Here is a 17,799-nt window from a genome sequence, read left to right as displayed (position 1 = left end):
AGCCAGGTCTGCAAGCCGTCCCAGGCTAGGAAAGGAACCACATCCCTGAGTCTTGGAGACGTATTTCTGACCTCTGGGAAAGGGGAGCTGTAGAGCCCATTACAGAACAAAGGCAGAGGAAACAAGAAAATCCCCTGTGGGGACAGAATGGTCTCTCCCTCAGCAGAAAGGGCCCAGGGAAGAGGGCTTTGAGACAAAGACTCTAGAGGCCAAGCTTTTGAATGGTCTCAAGTCCCAGCACTGAGAGTGGGACGAGGGGGCAGGCACTTTGCCTGGGTTCTCCTGGGGTGTGCCAGTGGCCAGCAGGTCGCTCACTGCCTCAAGTCTCTTCCCAGCTGTTCCCCTGGTGGAGGTCTGCGGGGTGGAGAAGCAGTTCCACATTCCAGTGGCCGGGAATTCTGCCTTGTCCTTGGTGCCTGCTTCAGGCCAGGGCTCCAGGAACCAATTCCAAGAGTCAGAGGGGAGGGGGCTTGTTGGGGTGGGGTGAAAAGGTGAAGGGATTGAGGAGTACAAATTGGTAGTTACAAAATAGTCTGCTCTCTGAATCTCTGAATCTGTTTCTATTTTGTTCATTTATTTTGTTCTTTATATTCCACATATAAGCAAAATCATATGGTATTTACCTTTTTCTGTCTGACTTATTTCACTTAGCATAATACCCTCTAGGCCCACCCATGCTGTCCCAAATGATGAGATTTCATTCTTTTGTATGGCCAGGTAATACTCCATTGCATATATGTACCACAACTTTTTATCTGAGATATGGAGGGTTTTCGATGAAAGAAAGAGAAGAGCGTGGGACTCAAGTTTACTAAGCTTTGTCATATTAGATGTAAGCCATTTTATATATGGTATTTCGTTTAATCCCTGCAGTACTCATATTAAGTGTGTCCTGTTATTGCTCATTTGTACAGATGAGAAACATGATGCTCAGTGAAATTAAATGACTTGCCTGGGGGTGGGGGAGTCAGGCTAACAAATGACATATTTGAGGTGTGGTCCTGAGATTGCTTCAGTGCAAAGCCATACCTCTCTCCTCTCTACCACACTTCCTCCCAAGGCATCCTACAGACTGACCCCTTAACCAGAGCACTCTATACAGCCCACTGTCAATTCCATGTTAATGATAGGTAGCTCAAAACCTTAGAAGCATTGATAATTATTTTAACTCATCCAGTGTTGGAGATTGAGGCATGAACAGCAAAAGAAAGTAGACTATCCTTGGGAACAGAGGTTAGAAAATCAAGGGTCCTGTCTCGCACTTTGTGTTGTTACCATCTGCCACAGAAATGTGGCTTCAATTGGAATCCAAGATTTTTCTTCTTCTTCTTTTTTTTTAAATAAATCTTTATTCAGATTATTACAATTATTTCTCCTTTTTCCCCCCATAGCTCCCCTCCACCCATTTCCCACCCCACCTTCTGCCCTTACCTCCCCCGCACTGTCCTCATCCATAGGTGTATGATTTTTGTCCATTCTCTTCATGAACCCCCCATACCCCTTTCCCCCTGAGAATTATCAGTCCACTCCCTTTCTATGCCCCTGATTCTATTATATTCACCAGATTATTCTGTTCCTCAGGTTTTTAATTCACTTGATTTTTAGGTTCGCTTGTTGATAGATATGTATTTGTTGTTCATAATTTTTCTCTTTACTTTTTTCTTCTTCCTCTTCTTTAAGAATACCTTTCAGCATTTCATATAATACTGGTTTGGTGGTGATGAACTCCTTCAGCTTTTTCTTATCTGTGAAGCTCTTTATCTGCCCTTCAATTCTGAATGATAGCTTTGCTGGGTAGAGTAATCTTGGTTGTAGGTTCTTGCTATTCATCACATTGAAAATTTCTTGCCACTCCCGTCTGGCCTGCATAGTTTCTGTTGAGAAATCAGCTGACAGTCGTATGGGTGCTCCCTTGTAGGTAATTAACTGTTTTTCTCTTGCTGCTTTTAATATTCTCTCTTTGTTTTTTGCTCTTGGCATTTTAATTATGATGTGTCTTGGTGTGGTCCTCTTTGGATTCCTTTTGTTTGGGGTTCTGTGGGCTTCCTGGACTTGTAAGTCTATTTCTTTCACCAGGTGGGGGAAGTTTTCGGTCATTATTTCTTCAAATAGGTTTTCAGTATCTTGCTCTCTCTCTTCTTCTGGCACCCCCATAATTCTGATGTTGGTACGCTTGAAGTTGTCCCAGAGTCTTCTTACATTATCTTCAACTTTTTGGATTTTTTTTTTTTGCTTTTTGCTTTTTCGGTTGAGTGTTTTTTGCTTCTTTGTATTTCAATTCTTTGACTTGATTCTTGGGTTCCTCTATTCTGTTTCTGGGTCTCTGTATAATATTTTTTATTTCAGTCAGTGTATGTTTAATTTTTAGTTGGTCCTTTTTCATATCTTCGAGGGTCTCGTTATATTTATCGGCCTTTTCTAGGATATTCTTAAAAAGTCTTATAACCGTGGTTTTGAATTCTATATCCAGTCGTTTGTTTTTCTCCATTTCTTTCGTTTGTGATCTGATTCTTTGACCCCGCATTTTCACTGATTCCCTGAGTTGGTAAGGTAGATATTTGTGCTAGGTTTCCAATATGGCCCAGTGGGTCTGCTTCCCCAGTTAACCTGAGGTGGACACTCTTGGTGCACCCCTTTGTGGACTGTGTGTACAGCCTTGTTGTAATTAAGTCTTTATTGTTGTTGGTATCACTGGGAAGAATTGACCTCTGGGCCAGTTGGCTGTAAGGATCAGCTGTGTCTATGCTGGGAGAAGTTCGGTGCTGGAGACAGCCTTATAGGATTAGACTTGCCAAATTGCAATAGCCTCTGTGCTCAGCTTGGATGGGGTGGAGTCTCAGTTTTGGCTTCCTGTCAGCCTTGCCCTTGCGCGCATGTGCGCTTTCAGTCCTCCGCCTTCCCCAGCTCGAGTCTCCGCCTGAGAGTCCAGACTCCCCCCATAAGAGCGTGGGTCCCCAGGGGCTCGCCTGGAACTGGGGTTCACTGCAGTCAGAACTGGGGCTCAGTGCCATCAGGAGCCTCTGACTCCCTTTCACTAGGGAAAGCCTGTGGCAACCTCCGCAGCCTTTGTGCGCACTGGCACGCGCGCGCGTGCGCACTTTCAGTCCTTCGCCTTCCCCGGCTCCCGAGTCTCTGCCCGAGAGTCCAGACTCCCCCCACAAGAGCGTGGGTCCCCAGGGGCTCGCCTGGAACTGGGGTTCACTGCAGTCAGAACTGGGGCTCAGTGCAGTCAGGATCCTCTGACTCCCTTCCACTAGGGAAAGCCTGTGGCAACCTCCACAGCCTTTGTGCGCACTGGCCCGCGTGCGCTTTCAGACTTCTGCCTTTCCCAGCTCGAGTCTCCGCCCGAGAGTCCAGACTCCCCCCGTAAGAGCGTGGGTCCCCAGGGGTTCGCCCGGAACTGGGGTTCAGTGCTGTCAGAACTGGGGTTCAGTGCGGTCGGAGGCTTCCTTCCCCCTTCCGCCAGAGAAAGTCAGCCAGGCTCTCAGCCGCCCTTCCTCTCTGCGCGCACAAAGCCCCTTTGCCGTACCTCCAATTCTCTGTGAGCTTTCCTCTTTCCTTCTAGTTGTAGAATTTTCACTCAGCCAGCTTTCCTGTGGTTCTGGATGGTGTCCGTTCTGTCTTTTAGTTGTAGTTTTGAAATTGTTGTGCGAGGCAGCAGTTTAGGTGTTTACCTATGCCGCCATCTTGGTTTCTCCTCTTTTTCTTCTTCTTGATTTTGTAATTCAAGTTCCAAAGCTATCGCCACCTCTAACCCAAAGCACACATCTATGTATGCACTTCTCCATTCCTCCGGAGTTGCTGGGTGTGGCTTGGTTTGCTTAGTTCCAGATGCCTGTGACTACTTAAAATAACCAGGTCACAGAGGCAAATTTAACCTCAAACCAGATCATTGGGTTGTAGAACATAACCTTTATTTCCACACTGATGATTCATGCACTTAGCTAAGTTGGTGGTTTGGAACTCCTATGTCCATATGGTCTCATTATTATATCTTTTCATAACTTGGAGATAGTTCTGCACATATAAACTGCACATGGAAAATTGAGCACTTGACATTCCTTCATTCACTCATTGATTTGGCAAATATTTCATTTTGTGCCTATTAAGCCCTTGGTCAAGCCCCTACCTTTCAGGTGCTTGGTGTCTGTGGAACCCCAACAATGTGTTACAGTCCAACGTTACATCTGCTGCAATGGGCATTTGCATAGCACACAGCATCCAGAGTTTCCAAGGGAGGGAAACTTGAGTTTTGAATTTTCAGAACCTGACACTGCCTTTGCTATGTAAGAGGGTTTACCATGGGGTTTCTTTTCTTTTGAGCCAGGAAGACCTTAAGATACCAACACACCCTCCACAGCGAGCCAGACACAGATAGGAAGTTGGGACAGGTCTATGTGTGAGTTAGGACAGGGCCAGGGGGAGAGATTATCCTTGGGCTGAAAGGCCACTGTTAGTGCAGTTTTCTTCGGCTTCACATTGGGCAGGCGACCAATTTATTTCTGTCTGGAGGACCTGGTACAGCAGACTTCTTTTCTCAGCTTTGAAGGTAACCTTGGGGCTGTCCGGCCCATAGTCTGGTCCAGCTGTTTGAGTTTGGGATTTCGGGGCTGGACAGAGACCATGCCTTCTTCACACACCACCCACTGTCTTCCCCCTGCTAGATTGTGGTCAAGTCTCAGAAAGTTCAGGAGAAAGGGTGACTCACTGCACTGACCACTCACCTATAACAGAGAACCAGTGAATCATGAACAGAGGAGGCGCCCCTTAGAGCACTGTGAAGGTGATGGGGAGACTAATTTCTTCTCAACAATAACTGCTCTCACCCTCAGTCCTCAATCCAGTTACTGGCAGCGCCTGTGAAGCACAGAGCGAAGGGGCCTCTCTCCCTCGGTGTGTATTATGTACGCGCGCGCGTGTGTGTGTGTGTGTGTGTGTGTGTGTGTGTGTGTGTGTGTTTTGAAGATGGAGAGAGCTACCTGCTATTATGCGAATAGAGTTCTGTGGAAGGCAGAGACACAAGAGTCACCTAGAGGCCAGTTCTTTGGGTTGGTGGGCACTTGCCTTCAAGTATTGGTTGGCAGTTGAGATAAACTTCCAGACCAGCACCCACTTTCCCACTCCCGAAAAGGGGTATATGACTATTTACTTTCACCTAACCCCAACCTCCACACCATCCCAGGGCTTGATCTCTGACTCGGAAGTGACAGACAAGATGATAGATATGAAAGCAGAGATGCATCATCTTTGAGCTTTGCTGTTTTGATAGATAAGATACCTGGTGTGCATCCAAGCTTTGTGGCTTCTGGTTTTCATCCATCTTATCAGAGTGCTATGAGATTGGGCTCATGTTCCAGAAATTGACTTTCCCATCTGCAAGAAAGGACTTGTTACCATGACAGCCCATAATGGATGTGCTTAGACTTCGATTTTCCATGTGATGAGAAGGAATGAGAGAAAGGGTTGACATGAGGGTAACACGTGATGGGGAAATATTACAACTATCTGTTGTCTTTCATACGACTTTTTTAAAAAAACACATTTATTTTACTGATTTTTTACAGAGAGGAAGGGCGAGGGATAGGAAGTTAGAAACATAGAACCTGGGACCTTTCATTCTGCAGGTCCCAGTTAGGGACGCTCTATCTACTGAGCCAAACCGGTTAGGACTTTCATGTGACTCTTTGGGCCACACAAATGCACGTCCATTCTTGTGTCCAGGCCTGATACCTTTCAGGAAACTCTAGTTTTTCAGAATTAACCAAAGGCTTTCTAAAAATACCGATTTCTGGACTCCTCCATCAAGATCTGTTAGGTCCAGGTATTTGTCAGGGATGGCAAAGTGCACCAAACCACCCCACAGTGACCGAACAAGATAAAAGGTTGTTTTCCATGCCACAATCCAGTGTGGATCAGTGGGGATGGAGACATTTATTTCACTCGGTTATTCTGGGACCCCATCTAGAGGTTTTATGATTCCCTATGACCCTACAGTCCTTTACTGGGTCTTCTGTGTTCATTCCCCAAATAAGGGAATAAAGTGAGAATGTGGAGAAGACACGCTGCAGCCAAGAGGTCATATTGTCACTTCCACTCACATTCCCATAAGCAAGAATGAATCTGAGGCAAAGGCCTGGGAAAGATAGTCTAGCTGTGTGCCAAGAAGGGAAAGGGAACTTGCAGAATTAGCCAGTCCCAGTCATGACCTTGGATGGCAACATAAGTACAGATTGGTTACATCCATCCTTGGGAATTCTAATAAAGATGGCTGGGAGCCCATTTTCTTGAGAAACACCATTCTACAGGCACCTGTCTGAGTAATAGCAGGTGGGTGTTCATCCACTTTCAGATCATGGAGACTGGCTTGTAGGGGCAGAAAAGTCAATACACAAAGCCAACACCCACTGTTGCCCTACTGTGTTCTTGTCTGCAGCCATAGCTTCCCCAGCTGCAGCTCAAGTCCACTAATCCACACCTCAGGGACTCCATACAGCTCTCTGGGGTTCATATTCTTCATATATAAAGTGGACGTGTGAACACATTACATCACATAAGCTAATTGAAGTGCCTATTACAGAGCCTGACATACATTAGGTGTATAATAAATGTTAAAAGTAAGTTTTAATACTTAGCAGAATGTGGTCAAAGGCACAAACTTCCAGTTATAAATTTAACATTTTATGGGGCCACCAAGAGTCAGGAAAGTGGGGCTAGTAGATCTCCTGTGGGGTGGTACTGGTCAGGTGCAGGAGATGGGGGAAATGGCCCCTGCCCCAGAGCCACACAACTCAGTCTCTCACACCACCTGAATCTGCTCGGACCTCCTCAAGAGCCCTCTGTGAAAGTCTACACCAGGAGCCCAGGCAGCTGACTTTTCCACAGGGTGTGAGCTCAGTAGGGTGAGGTAACAGAGTTGGGAGAGTGGGCTAGTTCCAGAGCCAGTCATCTGTGGATGATGTGGGAGAGGGACTCAGCACAGGGATCCTGGCGGCTGTTCTTTCAGTGTTCTCCCCTACGTCACACAACCATGTCCTTCCTCACATGACTCCAGTCAACTCTGAGCCACCTTGCCTCTTCCGGAGCCCAGGGTTAGTGGCTGCGAATGAGATTTTGTGCACTGACCCTTTAAGAGGGTGCCTGAGTTTTTAGCAGATTCTCATTTCTCCCTGGCAGACAGAATCCCTGCTGATTTTTCACAGCCAGATGTTATGTGGTCTCCTCTTCTGGGCTCTGATGCTCTGGGGTGGGGAGCCCAGCATGAGGTGGAGACCTTCTCTTCTCAGGAACCTTTGCAGCCAAGATATCCCTTCAGGTTCTCAACCATTACACATGATGGTCCAGCCCTTTTGGCATCTCAACCTTTTCTACCAGTCTTGATGTGGATTCTTCTGTAAATCCCAGGCTATAAGACTTGTGTTCAGCTAGTCTTCAGTTGGTTATTCAGGTTGATGGATCTATAATTTAGTTGTAATTCCAGTTTTGTCTTGGGAGGAGGTGAGTGTAACTTCCACCTACCCCGGCACCATCTTGGATCTTCCTAATATTAGTATTTATTAAAAGGGACTGTGGACAGATGTCCAAAGTTTAAATTTCTTACGTTGTTTGAATTTTTTTGAATTAAATTTTTTTTCTTGTACTTCTTTTCTTTTATTTAAAAAAATTTTTTTTTTGTAGTTGTTAACTCTAAGCTCTGGAGACATGTAGACTCTGGTCCAAATCCTCACCTTACAGTTGACCAGCCTTGGGGAATAGGAGACACTTAACTTTTCTTGACCTCAATTTTCTTATTTTTACAGTGGAAATTAGTATGAGTTTCACATGAAATTATTTTGAGGACTAAATGAGATAAATTCTTGTAAGGCATGTAGCCTGATTCCTAGTAAATACTCAAAAAATGTTTACTATTGTTGTTTTATCATACCATCATCAACTTTACTGATAGGAGCCAAATGATCATTCATCTTGATTGTTATCTGAAGGATAATCCATTAGCTTATGAATATTGTTGGTAGTAAAATAATATAAAAAGAGAAAAGGGATTTAAGAATAACAAAAAAACCCACTATATAGACTCTATTTTAATGGGGAAAATCTATATTTCTATGAAAGGGAATAAGTAAACTAAAAACTGAGATAGTAAATATTCCATGTACATTATAATTAGAATTTTCTTTTGTTCCACATGCAAAATACTCAATATCTATTACTTTGTGGTTTCAATTATTAATTTGGATTATACTATCTATAGAAAAAAATTTCCATATTTCAAATGTATTTTCCCTTATATATACATTTTCCAGCTCTATTTAAGTATAATTAAAAAATAAAATCATAAAAAATAATTAAAGGTATTTGGCAGAGGACTGGGCTTCTAAGGTTTCAGGAGAATGATGGGATCCATAACCCAGGGACAGAGTAGACCCTTGCTACTCAGTGTGGTCCACAGACCAGCAACCTTTCCATAACTTGGAGTTTATCAGAAATGCAGAATCTCGGGTCCTACTGCAGGTCTACTAATTCAGAGTCCACCATTTAACAAGACCTGCAGGGGACCCCTCATTTAGTAAGATATGCATGTAAAGGTGTGAGATTACCTGGGATGGAGGTCATCTGCAACCACTGAGTCCCTGCATTTGATGGAGACACAGTGAGGGCGAGCTTGAGGGGTGGTGGCCAGCACAGATGGCCTGGAATAGAACCGATGATGATAAGCACACTGGGAAGGTGCGGTTTTCATGACCTGCTAGTTCCATATCCTGTTTGTTCCATATCCTGTTAGGACCTCTCTTCTATCGTTTTTTAGAGAAGATGTCTCTTCTGGGCATTTCTGAGGTTGAGGGGTGAGCAAGGACAGACATGGGCCCAAGAAGTTAGACAGGGACTGAGTGTTGGAGCTTTTACATCCTGACTGGTGACACCAGGCATCTAGAGACGATGTGGCTCAAAGTAGTTACCATGTGGGTGTAGGTTGTTATGGTGATGGAAGATTGAAAACAGATGGACAAGATGTTGAAACAGTGGGGAGGAAAACCACCACAGTATATATTCTTCAGATTGTGTATCCAGACGTCATAGCCTGCTCCCATGGGGCTGGAAAGGGCGTAAGTTAGCAGCTGTAATGATAATAAATCTCTGATCTCTGTCTCTCTCTCAAGTTATCTAAATCCTGATAACTAAAATTAAAATAAATAAAATAGTATCCTTTTATTTGTATAGAGCTTTACAGTGTACATAACACTTTTTAGCCATTCATTTGTTAGCAAACATTTGCTGAACCCGACAGTGTATCAGAAACTGTGGGTTGGGTGCTGGGATTATAATGGGGAACAAAACAGACACACGCACTTTCCCTCTGAAATTTATGCTGAAGGAGTTTACGCTGTGGTGGGTTTGGTTAAGTTTTATTGAACATTTACTATGTGTCAGTCACTGGGCTAAGCACAGTAGCCCCAAGGATCCCTCATAACAATTCTCTGAGATCTACATAGTTGCTGGTGCGCCAAACAAGAACCCAAGTTCATGACTGCGATGCTCATCACCGATGATAAGCTTGATCTGCACAGATTCTGACAATGACCGTGGTGATGAGTCCTAGGGCTGAGTAGGATTTTGGAAACAGAACATTCCAGGAAGTGGAGCTTGAGTAAGTTGGAGAGGTGATGAAAAGATAGTGTCCCATGGGGAAGGCATCATTTATGGAATTAGGAGCTGAGGGCCTGCCAGTGAAGACTGCCTTTGAGAAATGACAGACATTGCCCATGGTGGCTGGAACATGGCATCTGCAGGCACTGCGGGTGGAAAAGTAGGGCTGGAGCAGATTGGGAAGGGACTTGATAGTACTTCAAGGAGTTAGTCCTTTATCCTTTAGGCAACAGGAAACCATCAACACACGGGACAGTGAGAAGGCCGATTTCTGTTTACGTAAGGTCATGCCCGCAGGAAAAGGAACATGAATTTGGCACAATTTGGCAGGATGGTGAGCAGTCACAAAAAAGATGAGAAAATGAGTTAGAAAGCTGTTGCTATACCCATCCCCAGCCTCTCTGCCCTGTTGTATGGTGAGCTAACAACCGTCTCTCAAACTGTTTACTTGAATCCCCAGGAAACCTGTTAAAATGCAGACTCTGATTGAATGGATCTGGGATGGGGCTGAGAGCTTGCATTTCTAACAAGATCTCAAGTGATCCAGACCCTGCTTCTCTGGGGACTACGTGGGGTGCAGCAAGATGCAGAGACTGGTGACAATGTACATAGGAATACAGAGCCCCTGCTACACATCAGCAACTTTGCTGAGCCCCTTGCATTGTGTGTTCATTCAGTGCTTGTAATCACAGCCAAGTGGCAGTTAGGATTGTTATCTCTGCTTTACTGTCAAAGGAGCTGCCTCTCAGAGGGGTTTAGTCACTTGTTCAAGTCACATAGACATTTTAGCCCAGTCTCTCGGAATCTTTTTTTTTTTTTTTAATCATACAGAACCAAAAAATGCAATCAGGGAGTCCTTGAACTTCTCATTAAATTTAAATTCTTTCTACAGAAACTCTGTCACCACATACTGACCACGAGAAAGTTTCAACCATTACTCACATCCAGAAAGGAAGGAAGAAGCAGTTTTCTCTGTTTGTCTCGTGACCATGCTGGATGCCTTTAAGGAACTGGCCTGCATGATAGAAAGTGGACATAGGGAAGTCCACCAGATCCCTGAAGCAAGTGTCTTTAATGCTAATGTCTGATGCAGCATCTCGGTGCAGTAGAGATGGGGGCCAGGGAGGCAGCAGCCATGATGGGCCCTGGTGGGCGAGACACCATTGGTTTTTCTGTGTGAACTCTCAAGGCTGGGGACAAGGCCTGGCAGGCAGCCCAGGAATGTCTTCTGATTTTCTACTTGGGAGATTCCAGGATTGTGTATAAAGACATAGCGCTCCAGTTATATTAACTAATCAGCTGTTGCAACATCCATGCCCTGGCCAGATCTGTAACACAAATCATAGGTTCAGCATCCAGGCTGAAAAATCTTATGGGAGCAACAGGAGATGGAGAGGCTGGGAGGATTCAGACTGTCTCCCTCTCACTTCAGGGAGAGGCTTACCATTGTTATTTGTCCTGGTTTGGCCATGAAGGGAACCAAAGTAAACTTGACCCACAGAACAATGCTTGGGGATTGACTGTTGGAGCCCAGTAGCTGGGGTGGCAGAGCAGGCTGTTGTAGAGGGAAAGAGAGACAGAAACATCAATAATGAGAATCATTGATTAGCTGCCTCCTGTATGCCCCCTACTGGGGATTGAGCCCACAACCTGAACATGTGCCCTGACCAGGAATCCAACCATGACCTCCTGGTTCATAGGGCATCACCCAACCACTGATCCATGCCAGCCGAGCTAACTAGTGCTTCTTAAAGGTGCTTCACATCACTCTGGACCTAATGAATTAGAATTTGGGGAGTGAAGGTAGATTTTCCTTTTTAACATATTTTCACAGGATTCCTATACCCTTTGAAGTTTGGGAACTACTCATAGCCTCCATGTTCCCCAAGGACAATACAGGGAAGAGAATATAGACTCCAGAGTCAGATAAACCCAGGATTGGGCCCCATCCCTGAAGCTATTAGCTGTGTGACTTTGTGGAAACCAGTTGATCTCATTGACTCCCATCTGTAAGTAGGTGTCTGATGCTCTCTGCAGAGGCTTGTTGTGATCATCCCACAAGACATTGGGTTTACAATTCCTGCTATTTATCAGGTATCCAATCAATGTTTATGGACTTAAATTCAGCATCTCTCAGGCTGAGGGCATTCATGGTTGGTGGGTAGAAGGGCATGGGAAAAAGTAGGGACATGGATGATGTAGTAGAACTTATTCTCATCATATTTGCCAAATTATAGGCTTTGAGGTGGATGTAAAAATCAGAAACTCAGCTGCCTGAGACATATGCATTTTAACAGAAATGGAAAAGATATTGATTGACCTTGTACTCCACAAATCTAAGTGCAAACACGAGGCCCGGGATAGTCCCACATTTTGTCATAGCTAACCGAAGAATGAAGGTGACCTTGGGCTGCATGACTAAAAGTATAAGCTTTAGAATGAGGGAGTGAGAGATGCACTTCTTTCCCTCAGCTTGTCAGAACAGCCTGAAGACCACTGTGGGTGGGAGTCAGGGAGAGCAGGTCTTACCTTCAGAGGAGAGGAAATAAGGTGGTGAAAGAAGTCAAGGCCATATGATTGAGAAGTTGTTTGGGAACTAGAAAGGCTTAACCTAAATAAAAATAAGCAATGAAATTGTTGTGCGTAATGATCTGAAAGGACACGTTTAAGAAGTGGGCTGAAGCAACAGAATTAGGAAAAATAAGTGAAAACTGCAGACACAAACTTCAGTTCCTTATACAGAAGAATTTCATGAATGAGTTCCTCTGCCAAGTGCTTTATGTCACCAGTCCTCCAGCGACCTTGCCAAAGAGGCAATCTTTTTTCCATTTCTTCAGATGAGGAAACAGGTTCAGCAAGAGGAAGTGACTTGGCAAAGTGATACAGATCAGAGGGGGTGATCTTGTTCCACTGTGTCGGGCTGTTTGACAAGGACAGAAGCTTGAAAATGAAATGTGTTGCTTTAGTAATTAATTCCCTGTCACTGAAGGTGACCATTTGTCAAGAAGTTCATGGAAGGGATTTAATAAAAGCAGTGTAGTTGATCCTAGGAGTGAAGATCTTAGACTCTGGAATCATAGGCCACTTTAGTAACTCATTTGCTGAGATTTTCTCCTGCTGTTTCATAGACCTACTATAAGTGCTTGTCATGGGGCCAGGTACCTGCTAGTGAGGGGCCAACAAAAGAAGCTTTTATAATAGGCTGGAGTCCGTTGTGATGATATTGAAGGTCCTCCAGTCCTGACAATGCATGGGCAGTTGTCTTCTGTGTATTACTCATGGGGCAAGCCTTCCTGCCTCCATCCTTGAGATTCCTGAGGATCAGTTTAACTTTAAGTATCTACTCCCAGGTGCTTGCCAATTCCCAAGAGCTCACCCTGTAATCCCACACTTAGTATAAAGGGTTTCCTTGCTGGGTTAAAGCCAAGATCACCAGGGAGCATGGAATAGTAACACCCATGGGTGTTGCAGGTATATTGCTTTTTGAAGTAGAAAGAGTATGACTTTGGATTTGAATCTAGTATTCTCACTGCTTGATCAAGATTTTATGCAAATCACTTAAATACCATTGAGGCTCATTTTGCAAATTATTGAGTATGAAAACATCTCAAAAATTATGCAGAATCTTGAAGGGCAGGCATATGCACAGAACTGAAAAGACCCTAAGCTCTCACCTCTGGCTAACCTTGAGGCACTGAGAAGACAGCAAGGGAAGACGAAGGTGGAGTTGTAAACACCTAGCTGATGTTGAAGGTATAATCCAACACACACACAGCCCTTTGGCAAAGACTGGGAGACTGATTGGTTCCAGGCATCTAAGGGAATCTCTGTGAATCACTGTTTACCAGGGCTAACTAGAAAGAGAGTTCAGTGTCCACACATGAAAAACACACACGCGGACTTTCTAGAGTTAGTTCAGAAAAGTCACTGAACAAACAAGCAAATGAAACGTGATAACAATGCTTGGGGAGGGAGGAGAGCCTGAAATAGGACATATCCACAAGGGGTGGGGAAAGAAGTCACATAAACTATCCTCGAGGAAGCCCAGATGTTGGGCTTATTTACTAGACAAAGACTTTAAATTGGGAATTTTAAATATTTTAAAAATGATACAAAATGTCTAAAGAACTAAAGCAAAGTATGGGAATGGTGTCTCACTAAAAGGAGAGTATCAATAAAGATATAGAAATTATTAAAAACAATCAAATAGAAATTCTGAAGTTGAAGATGACAATAACTGAAATAAAAAAATCACTGGAGAAGTTCAACAGCAGGTTTGAGCAGAGGGGGAAAAATCAGAAAACACAAAGCTAGGTGCATTGAAATTAGCCAGTCTGAGGAACAGAAGAAAAAAATAAATAAACAGATCTTTAAGACTTGTGGAACACCAACAATTTCACCAATGTATATGGAGAGAGAGAGAGAGAGAGAAAGAGAGAGAGAGAGAGGCAAAGAGGGAGAAGGAATATTTGAATAAATTATGGCTTAAAAATCCCTACATTTGATGAAAACTTTACACTTTCAAAAAGTTCAACAAACTCCAAGCAGGATAAACTAAAAGAGATCCACACCAAGACACATCATAATCAAACTGTCAAATCCAGAGACAACAGGATAATTTAAAAGCAGCAAGAGAGCCTGGCTGGGTGGTTAAGTGGGTTGGAGCATCGTCCTGTTACCAGAAGGTTGCTCTTCGACTCCAGATCAGGGCACATACCTAGGTTGCAGGTTAGATCCCTGGTTAGGGCATGCACAGGAAGCAACCAATTGATGTTTTTTTTCTCTTTCTCTTTAACAATCAATAAAAACATATACTCAGGTGAGGATTTTTTTAAAAGCAGCAAGACAAAAGCAATTCATCCCATATGAATGTCCATCAACTGATGAATGAATAAAATGTATCTATCCATACAATGGGATACAAAGGAATGAAGTACTGATATATGCTACAACATGGATATGTCTTGAAAACATCATGCTAAGTGAACGATGCCCATGACAAAATGCCAGGTGTGACATGTGAAATGCCCGGAAGAGACAAATCAGTAGAGACAGAAAGTAGATGAGCGTTGTCAGGTGTTGTGAACAGGGAAAATGACAACGAATGGACATGGGTTTACTTTTTCAAACCATAGAAGTATTCTGGCATTAAATAGAGGGGAAGGTTGTACAATTTTGTAAATGTGCTAGGACAACTGAATTGTACAGTTAGAATGGGTGAATATGATGGTGTGAATTATATCTCAGTTTTTGGGGTTCATAGGTTGATGCTCAATCATTGAACCACACAGGCCAGGCTGGCAAAGTGATTAGATAACGTATGTAGGGAATCTATATCCCTGACTATTACTTGGCACATAAGTGGTATTCAGTGACTGTTTATTTTCTTCTTCCTTTTCACCTTCCACTGTGTGCCTTAAGACTTAGTCACTCTGGCCTGCTTGCGTCTGAACGTCTCTGCCAGGGGCACCAGCTTATGGGACTGGGAATTCTCAGTCTCCTGAAAGCCTGATGCCCCATTGTTTCTCAGATTCAGTTTCATGCTTTGTAGGTAGACATCAGATCATCAGAGCTGGAGATAATTCCACAAATCTGCGGTATTGCCCAATCCTCAACTGGCATGCCCAGGAGAAGGCGTAACATGTCTGGGCAAGACCTGGCACCGAGCGCCTGCCTGGCCCTGAGCTTCTGTTCAACTTCCTCGGTTGTCTCCCTTCCCTGCTGCTGCCTCCTCTGCCAGGGCCCCTCGGGGCCCTTCGGAGCTGACACAGGCCTTGCGACCAGGGCCAAGCCACGCTGAGGAGTCAGTGAGGTCTGTGCCTTTGAAATTGTGTGTGCAGTGGCCCCCAAAAGGGAAAAAAATGCTACCAAAACCTAACCACAGCCATTCTGCATCTGCAGGCCTTGTGGGAAAGGGAAGTGCTGGCAATAAAGAGCTTGCTTCTTTTTCCCTCATTGCTATCCTGCTTTTATTTCTTTGGATATGTACCCAGAAATGGGATTGCTGCATCTGGTTTTAATTTTTTGAGGAACCTCCATACTATTTTCTGTAATGACTGAACCAATTTACATTCCCATCAACAGTGCACAAGGGTTCCCTTTTCTTTTCTTTTTTAAAAAACATATTTTTATTGATTTCAGAGAGGAAGGCAGAAGGAGAGATAGATAGATATATCAATGATGAGAGAGAATCATTGATTGCCTGCCTCCTGCACGCCCCACACTGGGGATGGAGCGTGCAACCCGGGCATGTTCCCTGACCAGGAATAGAACCACAACCTCCTGGTTCATAGGTCGACGCCCAACCACTGAGCCACGCCAGTGGGGCAAGGTTCCCTTTTCACTACATCCATGCCAACGATTATTATCTCTGGTCTTTTTGATGCTAGCCATTCTTACAGGTGTGAGGTGATAGCTATGATAGTTTTGATTTTTTTTCCTGATGATTAGTGACAATGAGTATCCATTCATGTACCTGTTGGCCAAAAGCATAAGCAACAACAGCAAACGTTACTAAGTGGGAGTACATCAAACTAAAATCTCTGCACGGCCAAAGTTACCATCAACAGAATGAGAAAGCAACCCATGAAATTGGAGAAAATATTTGCAAATTAAATATCTTGATTAGGGGTTAATATCCAAAATATACAAAGAACTCATATACTTCAAGAACAAAATCAAACAATCTGGATGACTGTGGGAGGTGAGGGGATGGAGGTGGAAGAGGGTATAGAGGGGATAAATGGTGATGGAAAAAAGAAAATGAAATAAAAATTAAACTTAAAAAACATTTAAAGAATGATGAAAAAATCCAATTATAAAAGCTAATTTGTTTTTTCTAAAGAGATGCTCTGTTTTTGTTAAAGGTATTGGGGGGGAAGGGATAGGGGAAGTGAAGAGACTTTTTTCCAGAGAAGAGCTCATTTCTTGATGTAAGAAGGTGAAAGGGGAACTTCTTTCTCAGTGATGACTTTTACTAGAAAGGCATTTTCAGTTTCCATTAGTGGATGGAAGGACTGGGAGGGGACCTCGGGGGAGGGGGAAAGGAAATGGAAGAAAGGACTCAGTGCAGAGGATGAGCCCATAATGTTGGGGTCTTCGGTGACTGCTGAGCCAAGGGAGGGACCTGAAATGTAACATCCAGTTGTTTGTTCTCCTGCACAGTGGCTCCTGGAATATTCGCAGAGCAGGTGGACTGAGTATCCCAGCCTTGAGCAGCTGGAGAATGCCAGGAGGGAGGCGCGGTGGGGGCCAGGTTCACATCTGAGCTGCAGGAGACGAGGGGAAGAGGGGGCAGAAGCTGGTGGAGGGAGAACTCAGAGCAGCTTTTCCGACTGGGAAGTGGACAGAGCCACACGGAAAATGTACCGCCTTGGGAATGCTGATCCTGGGAGGTGGTTAGATGTCCTTCACGAGGGTGAGAGTTATGGCAGACAGTCAGGGAAAGGTAACCCCAGGAGGCTGGCGAACACAGCCCTGCGGCTGCTGGATTCTTCAGAAATGTTGGAGGCTACGTGAGGAGAATCAACCTGGGCACGCAGGGGAAGGAGGGACATGGGTTAAAGGGGAAGGGCAGGGGCGGGGACTCAGGAGTCTGGGATGAGTGGGTTTAACCAGCTCATCCAAGGGAACATCACTGACATAGTAGAACTCCAGCACATTCTCGATGAATCTGAGCCAAGGAGCTGAGACTATAGACTGGTTAGAATTCAGTGGTCGGCAAACTCATCAGTCCACAGAGCCAAATATCAACAGTACAACAATTGAAATTTCTTTTGAGAGCCAAATTTTTTAAACTTAAACTTCTTCTAACGCCACTTCTTCAAAATAGACTCGCCCAGGCCGTGGTATTTTGTGGAAGAGCCACACTCCAGGGGCCAAAGAGCTGCATGTGGCTCACGAGCCGCGGTTTGCCGACCACTGGGTTAGATGATATGACAGGGAAGAGGGCCCAAAGGTCTAGCTAAGTACAAGGGGGCAGACGAAGGACAGGAGACTGGGGGTGGATGCTCAGTATCAGGCGAGGGGGGAGGTCACTTAATGCCGGGGCTGGTCTGTGCTCTAGGAAGAGGCAGTGCTCAATGCCAGGCACTGGGGAGGCTTATCACCAGGGAAGGATCTGTGCTCAGGATTGGGAAAATAAAGGGCAGTCCGGGA

This window comes from Plecotus auritus (genome assembly GCF_963455305.1).
Source record: "Plecotus auritus genome assembly, chromosome: 7".
In the NCBI taxonomy this organism is placed as follows: domain Eukaryota; kingdom Metazoa; phylum Chordata; class Mammalia; order Chiroptera; family Vespertilionidae; genus Plecotus; species Plecotus auritus.
This window is presented reverse-complemented; position numbering follows the sequence as displayed.